A 10,377-nucleotide genomic window follows, 5' to 3' on the forward strand; every position below is an offset into this window, starting at 1 on the left:
CGGGGTGGGACGCGGCGAGGCTCGGGCCTTAGGTATTATGAGGGTCGATCTGCCACGCACGTTATTGCCGGCGGAATATCCCCAGCAGGGCGCGCCGGGCTGCGGGGCGTCGCCGGGGTGGGCCACCATGTGCCATGTCGTCTGCTGCGGGCGGCCGGCACGTCGTGCGACGCGGGAGGGCGGGCCGTCATCCTTCGACGTTATGTTGGATTGCGCAACACCCGCAGGGGGGTGGGAGAGATGGGGGAGAGGGGGGGCAGGGCGTGGCAGGGCGTGGCGGGGCGCTAGTAAGTGTCGTCCGCGCGCTCCCGCGCCTCGCCCGCCGCCGCTGTCTAGCTGCACGGCACAGGGGTCGCGCTCGCGCTCGCGTTCACTCGCGCCGAGATCAGACAGAGGCGGCGGCGATGCGACCCAAAACGACACCCGCCGTACACGCACGTGACACATGTTTGGCGGCGCATTACGCATAAAAGAATAATCATTACGATTTGTTTCCCTCCAGCCCGCCGGCAACGCACGCTTTTCAAATCATTTCGTCGACGCGCGCTGATCCGCCACTGATAAAAACGTAAATTTTACATTTCTTTTGACAAGTTAAGCAAAATTTGTTAAACGCTTTATGCCACATTTTGTAACCGCGGAAATCATCCAGCCCTCTAAGGACGACAGACATATGTAAAGTTAATGGACAACGTCGACGTCCTTCGTACAAGAAATTTGCCGCTTTGCAGTAAAACGGCATTGTTGTTGTTGATAAACGAGGACGTCATCCCATATAAAAAGTCCGTGAATCGAGACGGTGCATTTTTCAACAGTGCGGCGCGGGCGAAAGCGAGAGCACGTGACTGGTCCGGCAACTGCACATCCGGCTGAAGGGCGTCGCGGCGGCGCGGTGCCGAAGGTGGAGTCGGAGGTATAGCGGAGGTGGTGGTGCATCGGGTCGAATCGGGTCAAGGCCATGCAGCGACCCACTTTTCACGTGGAAACAAAACCTCGAGCAAAAGCAAGAGCAGAGCCAGCGGCAGCAGCTGCCGCCTGCTGCGCTGCGCGCGGGGCGTGGCGGAGCGGGGCGCATCGCACTCGGCGAGCGGATGCAGCCTGCCGTGAACAACACACACCGCGGCGCGTGGCGGACCGCACTGGGGCGGGGCTGGACCGGCCAGGAAAGTGCGCTAATTACACAAAGAGTTTAAGACGTGATGGGATAAGGTGGACCGAAAGTGAGGTAAAGAGGGGGAGTGAGAGCGAGCGACGCGCCATCCCCGGCTCCAGGAGGCGCCCGGTTGTGGGTGATTGAGTCTCGGTTGTGTCTCGTCCGCGCGCCGCGCGCTCGCCAGAGACAATCCTGCAAGTCCCATCCGTATCCGGCAGACAGGCAGCGCACCGCGAGAAAGAAAACACAAACGAAAAAAATATAATTGACTCAATGGAGATTTGAACGAGCAAATGGTCCAGAGAGCTGCGAGCCGGAGAGCGACCGCAGACAACTCTGATTGCCGCTAGAAAAACGCCCAGGAAGGAAGGAGGGAGGAGGCACCAGGAGAATTGAAAGACTGTAGATGTCATCGTAGAAAACCCATAAATTGATGGTTGGAGAAAATCGAGAATGGGCAATGGACGAAACCATTTGGTTTCGGTTTCTTACAACCACATGATGCTTCCTACATCATTTATTTACTTCTGTCCTTGAGCAGAACCATAAAATGGGTTTCAGATAATTATCCATACGATGGTTGTCATGGGTCGAGGTGGGGCGGAAGGGTTGCGGCGCTCGTCCGCCCTACAAGCGCTGCCCCCCAGAATATCGACGCGCGGGCGTCATGCGGCGGCGGGAGGAGCCCGGAGCTTCTGAGAAGCGCGACCACACGGCCGCCGCGCACAACAGCGCACCGGTGCGCTGCATGCCTCGCTTTAACGAGCACCGCAGGTATGAGTCACGGCCCGAGTGACAGCGATACACACACACGGGCACGACGACGGGCGAAGAGGACCGTCGCTGTGCGCAGCGGGGGAGGAAGCGCAGGGGGTGCGAGGGAACCGGCCAGCGACGGGAGCTCAGCGCCTGCGTGACTGCGGGTAGGCCACCCCGCGGTACACGCATGCATTGCAGGCAAGATATTGCCTACCTACAAGGCGCTTTGAAAGCGAGCATGATCTGAACTAGACAGGATCGTAACAGGGAATGGCGGACGGGCATGACATGACCCCTTGGAGCAAATGAGCATGGTCGACCGCATGCGTGAGCATTCGTACCCGAAAGTCGCTAGTCGCTAGTGACGTCGACCTCAAGCGGGCTAGTACACTTATTTGGACCCTGATTTCTTAGACAGTCCCCAAGACTGTCTCTACTAGCAGAGGGTAAAGAGACCCCCCCTTCTCCCTCCTCACCGTCTCCCATATGTAGCACCAGGGGGCTCTGCGTTTGGTTATGAAGCCACAAATGGAAATGCCCCAGAAAATACTTATTTTCGCGAAATAGCAAAATTGAAGTCCCGCAGTTTTAAAAAGGCACAATACGCCACTCTGTCCTTAGCTCGTTTGGCAATTTTAGTGAGGGCGAGTGAGGGGTGGCCCGGCCCCCTGGCAATAAGGAGGAACAGACATTATTGGGGAGAAAAGTGTGTCAGTGCCAGTCGGAACGGGCAGGCCGAGCCAGAGCCGAGCCTCCAGGCAGAGCCTCCCCGCTGCCCGCCTGGCTGGTCGGCCGCAGGTGTGTCTGTGGGCCCCTTCGCACACACACGCACACAGTGTCGTGTGCCTAACGGGACGTACGATTCTGATTGGGATTGGGACTTTTGGGAGGCGGCTAAAGAAATCTGATGCAAAAAGGTCAATAATAAGCGCGTCCCGGCGACTTTACATCCGAAGTGAGCGAGTTCTATCGGTGGCTGTAGCAGCAGCAGGAGCAGCGGGAGTAGCAGCAGCCAAGCTTGAGGAGTCTTCTCGTCGCACTTCACACTTCTCAACACACCATATCACAAGTGATGAAGGCGAGACGAGACGTTTAGCAGGGCGCTTGACAATGCCGTTGCTGGTGGTGGTCCTCGTGATGCTGATGATGAGCTAGACGCACAAGCACTTGCGGGCGCACGCATGCACGCACTCACGCTTACACACACTCACACACAGGCGCGCGCGTGCGCAGGGACGCGCGCGAGTGCACACAAGGCACGGCAGGACACGCGAGTGTTGCGGTATGGGCTACGCCGGGGATACGCGACGGCACGCCTCGAGACTCGGCGGAGCAGTGCGGAGCAGCGCGGAGAGAGTCAACGACACCCGGCCAGCCCGCGGACTGAGGAGCCGAGCCGAGCAAGAGCGGGCCAGAGTCGAGTCGTGACGGGCGGAGCCGAGCCGGAGCCTGCCCCCCACCCGCTGGTCCTGAGGCACACCGGCCAGCTGCCAGGCAGCCACCGGCGTCCCCCTGGCGGTCCCACACCATCGTGTATTTAAAATACGGTTTGATAATAGTAGCCTTTTGAAGAGGGTATGAGATTCGCCACCGCACCTAAGAGGAAATAGTACTTTTAAAGAAAAATTGAAAATGACAATGGACAAAATTGTGGACGCAATACGCAAGGTATTTTATTTGCACTCAAAGAGGTAACTAACCCTTGTGGAGGTATTTGAAGAGGTATTTGAGTAAAAATTGGTTCCACAGGGGGAATTCAGTGAGGCATTTTTCTCTAGGTAGCCAATCACATACCCATGCACCCAACCTCATTCGGGGAGGAGTGGAGAAGAGCAGGAGCCCCCTCAACCCCCACCTCCCGAGACCTACTCGGGTCAATAACGCTGAAGAATGGCTGGAGGCTGGAGTAGCGATGCTCCCAGAGGGCAGAGCAGGCGTGGTGCGTGGTTGGTATGAGAGAGGGGGAGGGAGGTTCAGAGAGGAGTGGGGTATGGGCACTGCCGTGCCATTGAAAAGCAAAAGGGAAGAGGCGTTTGATTGCAGGGGGTATGGGAAGGGAATGAAGGCGTGAGCTTTGCAGGGCTGGAAGGTACGCGAGCACCATGCACCAAACCCACGGAACGTCAGGTCCGAGCAGTGCCATAGAAATTCGCCGTGGTATGATGTTGCGGCCGACGTTCAAACGTGCAAGGAAAGGTGGTGAGGGTGCGGGCGGGCGGTTCTACCCCGCCTACCGAGGTGGCCCGAGCAGTATCATCGAGACGAGACAGCGGCAAGGAGGGGCCACGCCCTGTTTCGACATTGGCGCGTTCACATTTTTGTTCCCCCCTTTTCTCTCTGCCTTCATGAACTGAACTGCCTATAAAATTAACGCACACTGCCGCGGCTGGCTGGACAGAGTTTAGGGAGAGTAAAATTTGAGAGTTGCGTGAGTGAACTGAGAGGAAAACCCTCAGATGCTGCAGCAGCAGGGAGAGTTTCCAAACGCGACTGTCCGGCTGCTGCCGCGTCCCTCGGGCGGGCAGGGTAGGGCAGGACGGGACGGACGGGCGGACTTGGACACGCGGACAGCACGAGCTCACCGCGTGTCCTCGTGCCCTCTCCCCACCTCTCCTCCCCCTCGATCTGCCCCTTTCGCTGCAGCGACGCAACGCTCAGGCGCAGCTCTGCCGAACCCTTTCTCACGAGTCGAGCTGCCGGCACAAAAGCATCCAGGATCCAGGTCCAGCGGCGGCAGCTGAGGGCAACAGATGAGATCAGCCCGTCTCAGATCCTGCTGCAAACAGGTTCGCCAGCAGGCAGTCGGCAGGCCCAGCAGGCCGGCAGGAGAGGCCTGCGACCCCGCCTATTGCAGCAGGTGGTGGGCTAGAAGACAGTCGGTGACAGCAGGACAGTCGTCAGTTCCGCCTCGACTAGCGCCGCGGGGGAGCCTTCATCAGGGCTTCTGTCTGCAGATTGAGGAGGGATGACCCCTGAGCGGAGGTTCCCCCAGGAAACGCCAGGTTCCAGAGCACATTATTGAGTGTCGGTTGACCTGAGAGCCCTAAGCTCTGAGCTCTCTAGGGCTGGGTGGTTCCTGGGTTGATGGACCCCAGGGGCGACCCGAAGCATCCGACACCAAGGGGTTCCTGGTCTGGCCCGCGGCTGAAAGTCGGCGGGCTCCCTGCACAAGGTGCTCGGGCCGATGATCCTGGAGGCTCTGGGGCTGATGAGCGGGGCTAGCAGGCCGGGGCGGCGGGCGGGGCTGGGGCCGTGCAGCGGTGCAGCTCTTGCTTCAGGAATGCGCGCCGGCCCCGCACCACGCCCCGCCCCGCCTGGCTCTCGGGGCCCCGGCCGGCCGGCGCAGCGCAGCTCAGCGCCACGCCATCACGCAACGCAAGCCCAGCCTGCTGCCCGGCCCAAGGGAAGGACTCCGCCCCGCCCCCCGTCCCGGCGTCGTAGAACTAGAGGCAGGTCAGCGCTCCGGGACTCGACCCGGCCCCGGCGACGGGTTAGGGCGGCACACACGCCGTGCCCACTCTCGCACTCCCCGCTCCCGACGACGCCGACCTTGCCTGCGCTTCTGCGCCATTACCAGGGCGTGTCGTCGCCGCGCACTGCCGCGTCGTGACCAGCGTGACACGGAACGGGGAGGGCCATCGCCGGGAGGGCGCGAAGCACCGCGGAGTAAGCCGCCAAGGCCGCGAGGCCCGCGAGCGCGGCGGGGGAGGCACCGAGCCGAGCAGAGGCCCAGCCGGGCCCTGACCGGGCCAAGCCGGACGTCCAGGAGGAGAGCCGCTCCAGCCGCATGGCCTGGGCCTGCCCCTGCCGGCCGGCTTAGCGTTGCGTCAAACTCAGCCGTAAAATAGCCACATTATGGCCTGGACAGGCCGAACGGGAGGCAGGCGGCGGCGGCGCGGCAGCGAGACCGTAAACTAGCCAAACGATGCCATTTTAAAACCGCCACGCAGCAACACCACCGCGTCGCATTTGTTTTCATTTTTTCCACCCCATATTCCATATTCTTTTTCTCCCGTTTCTTTTTGACACAGGGTGTCTCGCAGCTCGTTTTGTATATATCGTCCGCGATTTCGGGTCCACGCGTCAGAAGATGTCCGCGTCCATGTAAACGAGAGAGACAATACACACCGGTACGTACACTACACACAGGGACATACAGAAAGTTTAGTTAGGTCCTGCTCTGGAAGTTTCTCACGAACAACGTACAAAGGGTTTGGAACATTATACTAGTATACTACAAACAAATTGTTTGTGTTACGAAGAGCCTGGTTTGTATTACAAACGAGGCTTTTTGTATTACGAACACGGGCTGTTCGTAATTTTGAGGAAAATCGTTCGTAATGTGGCTCCTTTAGATCATTGGTTCCGGGTGTAACTGTGAATACGCAGCAGTGTAAGGAACTAAGAGTGTGCCCACGACATGCCTGGCGCACGAAGGACATCGTCATGCGGGAACAAGGACACCGCGCCCGGAAGGTCACGGTGTCCTCCGGGTCCTGCCCCGCGGTGACGTACAGGGTTGGGTGGACCAACCTGGACCAACCCGCGCCCGCCGGCCCCCTGGAGGCAGCGGCAGGTGTCCCCTCGGCCCAGGCCAGCGCCAGCGGCCGCCTCCTGGTAGGGACGTACACGACACGCGGCACTGGACGGGTATTTTTAGCCGGCGTCCCGATATAGCCTAGACAGGCCATGCAGGCTGCGGGCCGCGCCACTCCATTTCTAGCGCTGGAGCGGCAGGAGCGCCACGACACGAGAAACCTGCCAGGACGGGGGAGGGCGACTGCTGCTGCTGGGCGAGGCGGCACAGAATCAACAAACTAATCCGCGACGGGCGGCGGGGTGGCGCGGCGCGGGCGGATAGTAGGCGCGTCGCGTCGGCCACTGAACTGGGCGTCCCTGCGGGCGGGAGGGAGGGGGTCCGCCGCGACGTCCAACACACGACTTAGCAGAGCCAATTTTCTTTCCAACATGACCCGCATTGCGACGCTGTGACGTCGTCGGTTGTGCAATATGGGCCGCCGTGACGTCAGGAGGTCGCCGTGGACGCATGCTGCTATGCAGCAGCAGCAGCAGCAGCAGCAGCAGCAGAAGGGTGCTCGTCGGGGCGGGCCGATCTGCGTATGGCTATCGCCCCGCTCGATGCACGGGCCGATTCGACCTTTCTCGGCTCTTGTTGACGGCAATAAAAACACGGCCAGTAATGCATTCGCCCCGAGATCGCGGAGTATCGAGGCGCAGTGTCAATACTCTGTGCAGTCCCTCGCGGCGGCGCCCCTTTCCGCGCGCGCACCTTGCCGCGCACAGAGCCGCTGTGGCGGCAGCTACCTCTGCTGCTGCCACTACAACCCACTGCAGCCGCCACTGCAACTGTCTACTGCATCAGCCTCTGCAGCCACCACTGCAACCCTCCACTGCAGCCCTCCACTGCAGCCCTCCACTGCAACCACCCACTGCAGCCCTCCACTGCAGCCGCCACTGCAACCCTCCACTGCCTCCCTCCACAGCCGGCGCGAGTAGCCACTTTGCATCACTGCATGCAGCGGCGCGGCAATGGAGAGAAATCAGGCGTCCCGCCAGGCGACTATTACGCCAAATTAAAACCTACATATGAGAGAAAGACGGTTATTTTTAAACGCCTCTGGTACGCACAGGCCGAGCGGGCGGGGCGGGCCGGCCGGCCCCGAGGGGGGCCGCCGCGGGCAGCAGCAGCCTGTCATTATGTGACACACTGCGCGTACACGGCCGAGCAGTGCGCCTTTTTATATTTTATTTTTATTTCGGTGAGGTTGGTTCGTACTTCGTACTAGTAACGTGACGACGTGACGTATACTCGCGTATGGCAATATTTAGCACTAACAATCGCTATCAAAGGACGTCAGTCACAAATCCTGAACAATGCTTATTGGAAAAACAAAAGTGCCCAGTCGCACCTTTGCAGAGATACTAGAGAGATTTTAAATTTTGGCTTCCAGGTGAGTTTTAATGCCTTGATTAAGACACACAACACTTAGCACCGTCTTTGAAATATGCAATCACCAAACATTCAGGGCAATTTTTACATATTTTTTTTAGCAGGTGATACGCAGTTATCGTTAGCTTGTACCCTCGAATCTGTTTTTTTTTCCGACTAGAATAAAAATTCTAAATCTGGTCAGCTGTATACAGTTTTTGCCGATTTAACAGGACAAGTGATCACGTTTTAAGTGACAAGATTTTTTATCTACAGAAGGGGTGCCTATACTCACACACAAACACACACAGGGGGTCAGAACATGCGACACTCGAAAAATCCCACCCTCCAATACCAAATCAACTTCGACAGAGGAGGAGGACCGCGTGATCCCGTTTCGAAATTTGCATAGTGGCCCGTTTTATTTGCATTAAGCTGTTTGCTTTTGCACGTTAGTTTTTTTTCTTCTGCCTTAATCATTATTATTATCGGCCGGCCACTGGTCTGCCGCTTCGCGTCAGGTCGAGGCTGGCTGGCGGGAAACCCGTCACTACCCGACACTACTCGCTCGAGCCAAACCGGGTACCACCGCCGGGGTACGGCCGCGTTGGCCTGGCCTGGGGTATTACCGAGCGCGCGCGCGCGTTCCAAGAAGTCCTTTTGGCCGCCGAAAGTTCATTCGGGGTTCACAGCCTTGCGAATATCCCATCGACATGGTCAGTTTCTACTCAAACTTTAGATGAATTAATTTTGGAAAATGTTAGATTACTTTGAGGAAAGTGATACAGTTTTTGATAACACGGGCTCCAACAAAATCATAAAACGAAAAACGGAAAACTAATACTTGAAGTATTATAAACCCCAAAAATGCAAACAAAATAAAAATAAAAAATTTAAATGTAAGTTTCCTTTCTGTTTCAACAAATAAAATATCTAATATGTTCTTAATCCTTGCCTTGTGATCACTTTTATTTCTTCTTAGTGAAGGGGTACGGCAGCGCGGGACACATTCGAGCAGAGTGTCCACACGCAGCTGCTCGTCTATCCGATCCGAAAACCGGCTAGGTTATTGAATATGCACCCGCAAGGCCGCACGAGGGTCCCGCACCGCCAACCCAATCGGTTTCAAAACGTTTCGATTCCTGCTCGCTTCCTGTGTGTAGCGCTCTGGGGAAACACGTCGCGCCCGAGTAGAGTAGAGGTAGTGACACAGTTTCGATTCACCTATCGAAGCGACACGCGCGGCTCTGTGCGGGCGGCGAAGGCGGCGGGAGACGAGGCACAGCAGCAGCTGCAGATGCCAAGACTCCACGCAATACACCATACCCTGCCGTCCCCAAAATTCGCGGCGCACGGCGCCGCCAAAATTTTTATGCCTTCAACCCCTCCGTGTTATGTTGGCAGTGTAGCAGGCGGAAGGCCTAGGCCTAGCATGTAGACACGTGCCGCGGAATGCGGCAAAACGAAGCAAAGCAACGCGGGAAAAAGAGCGCCGCCGTTACGACAAAGTGATGCCAATGCAACGCCATGGCGGCCGCCACCGGCCACTGCAATCAGCAGAGCAAGCAGAGCGGGCAAAAAAGAGAGACAGAGGGAGAGATAGTCTTTTGCGGTCCCATTTATTGATTCAGGGCTAGGATATTTTACGACGGCATTATATCCCCCCCCCCCCTAGTTCATAGAAAAGACCCGAGCAAATGTGCAGCATGAAACCTGAACAATGAAAACCTTTGAGTGAGGTGTCGTGCTCAAAATGAGTGAGACAATTTGGCCTCGCTTAGGATGACTATAAGGCTCACCCCATTTGCGTCATATACACCGAATTCTCACTCTGAAGGAGTGAGCAGATTTCCCCGAACTCGTCCAGTTGCAGTGGGGAGCCTCACTCTCATTGGGTGAGAATCGCAAATTATGACTCAAATTGAGGGCTAGTCAGATATCTTACTCCGGCTCCGGCATTTTCAGTGAAACCTCTGAAAAGCCTTGCAAAAGAGACTTTGGAGTCGGAGCGGCGGGGCTCGCGGCCGGGTGGGGTGGAGCATACACATCCCGGGCCTGCGGGTCTGCAACAGCGTCAAACAGCCCCAGTTCGGGGAACCATCACTCGCGAGAGATCGCCTCTTGCTGCTCACTTCGGTTTCTCCCGGGGGCCACGCGGCTCGTGATCCAGAATCTTCCTTCAAAAAACCGGAACGGCGTTGACCGCCAAATTTGGGAGACGCCGCTGCTGTTATTGCTACTGCTGCTGCTGCTGCTGCTTCTCGGTCTTGTTATTGCTACTGCCGCTCCCTCAACAGACGACGACGACGACGACTAAAGAGGACCTCGCGCCGGACTTTTACCCACCGAGGAAAAAGAGAAAAGGACGCATCTCTGCGTCGCATGACGGTCCGCGCGTCCTTGGGGGCGATCAAGGACGCGCAGTTTGGCACCAGTTTGGGAGTTCTCTTGCCGCATCCCTTTTGCTGGGGAGCCGCGTCGCCGTCGGTCGCAGTGTCTTCCTCACAAAACCACG

The 10,377-nt window shown here is 57.7% G+C and overlaps 1 protein-coding gene across 3 annotated transcripts in view; it reads right to left on the bottom strand.

Annotated features, from left to right (window-relative positions):
- Window positions 1-10,377, bottom strand: part of LOC113201938 (tyrosine-protein kinase FRK) — a 27,935-nt gene that overhangs the window by 12,873 nt on the left and 4,685 nt on the right. For 2 of the 3 annotated variants that reach the window (XR_003303192.2, XM_052270515.1), the window contains exon 1: window positions 2,972-3,242. The exons of the other annotated variant lie outside the window; for it this stretch is intronic. The gene's annotated coding sequence lies outside the window, so the exon portion shown is untranslated. Of the gene's footprint in view, window positions 1-2,971; window positions 3,243-10,377 lie in introns of those variants that run through there. 3 annotated transcript variants of the gene reach the window in all.

This window comes from Frankliniella occidentalis, unplaced genomic scaffold, assembly GCF_000697945.3.
Source record: "Frankliniella occidentalis isolate FOCC.00 unplaced genomic scaffold, Focc_3.1 Scaffold126, whole genome shotgun sequence".
Lineage (NCBI taxonomy): Eukaryota > Metazoa > Arthropoda > Insecta > Thysanoptera > Thripidae > Frankliniella > Frankliniella occidentalis.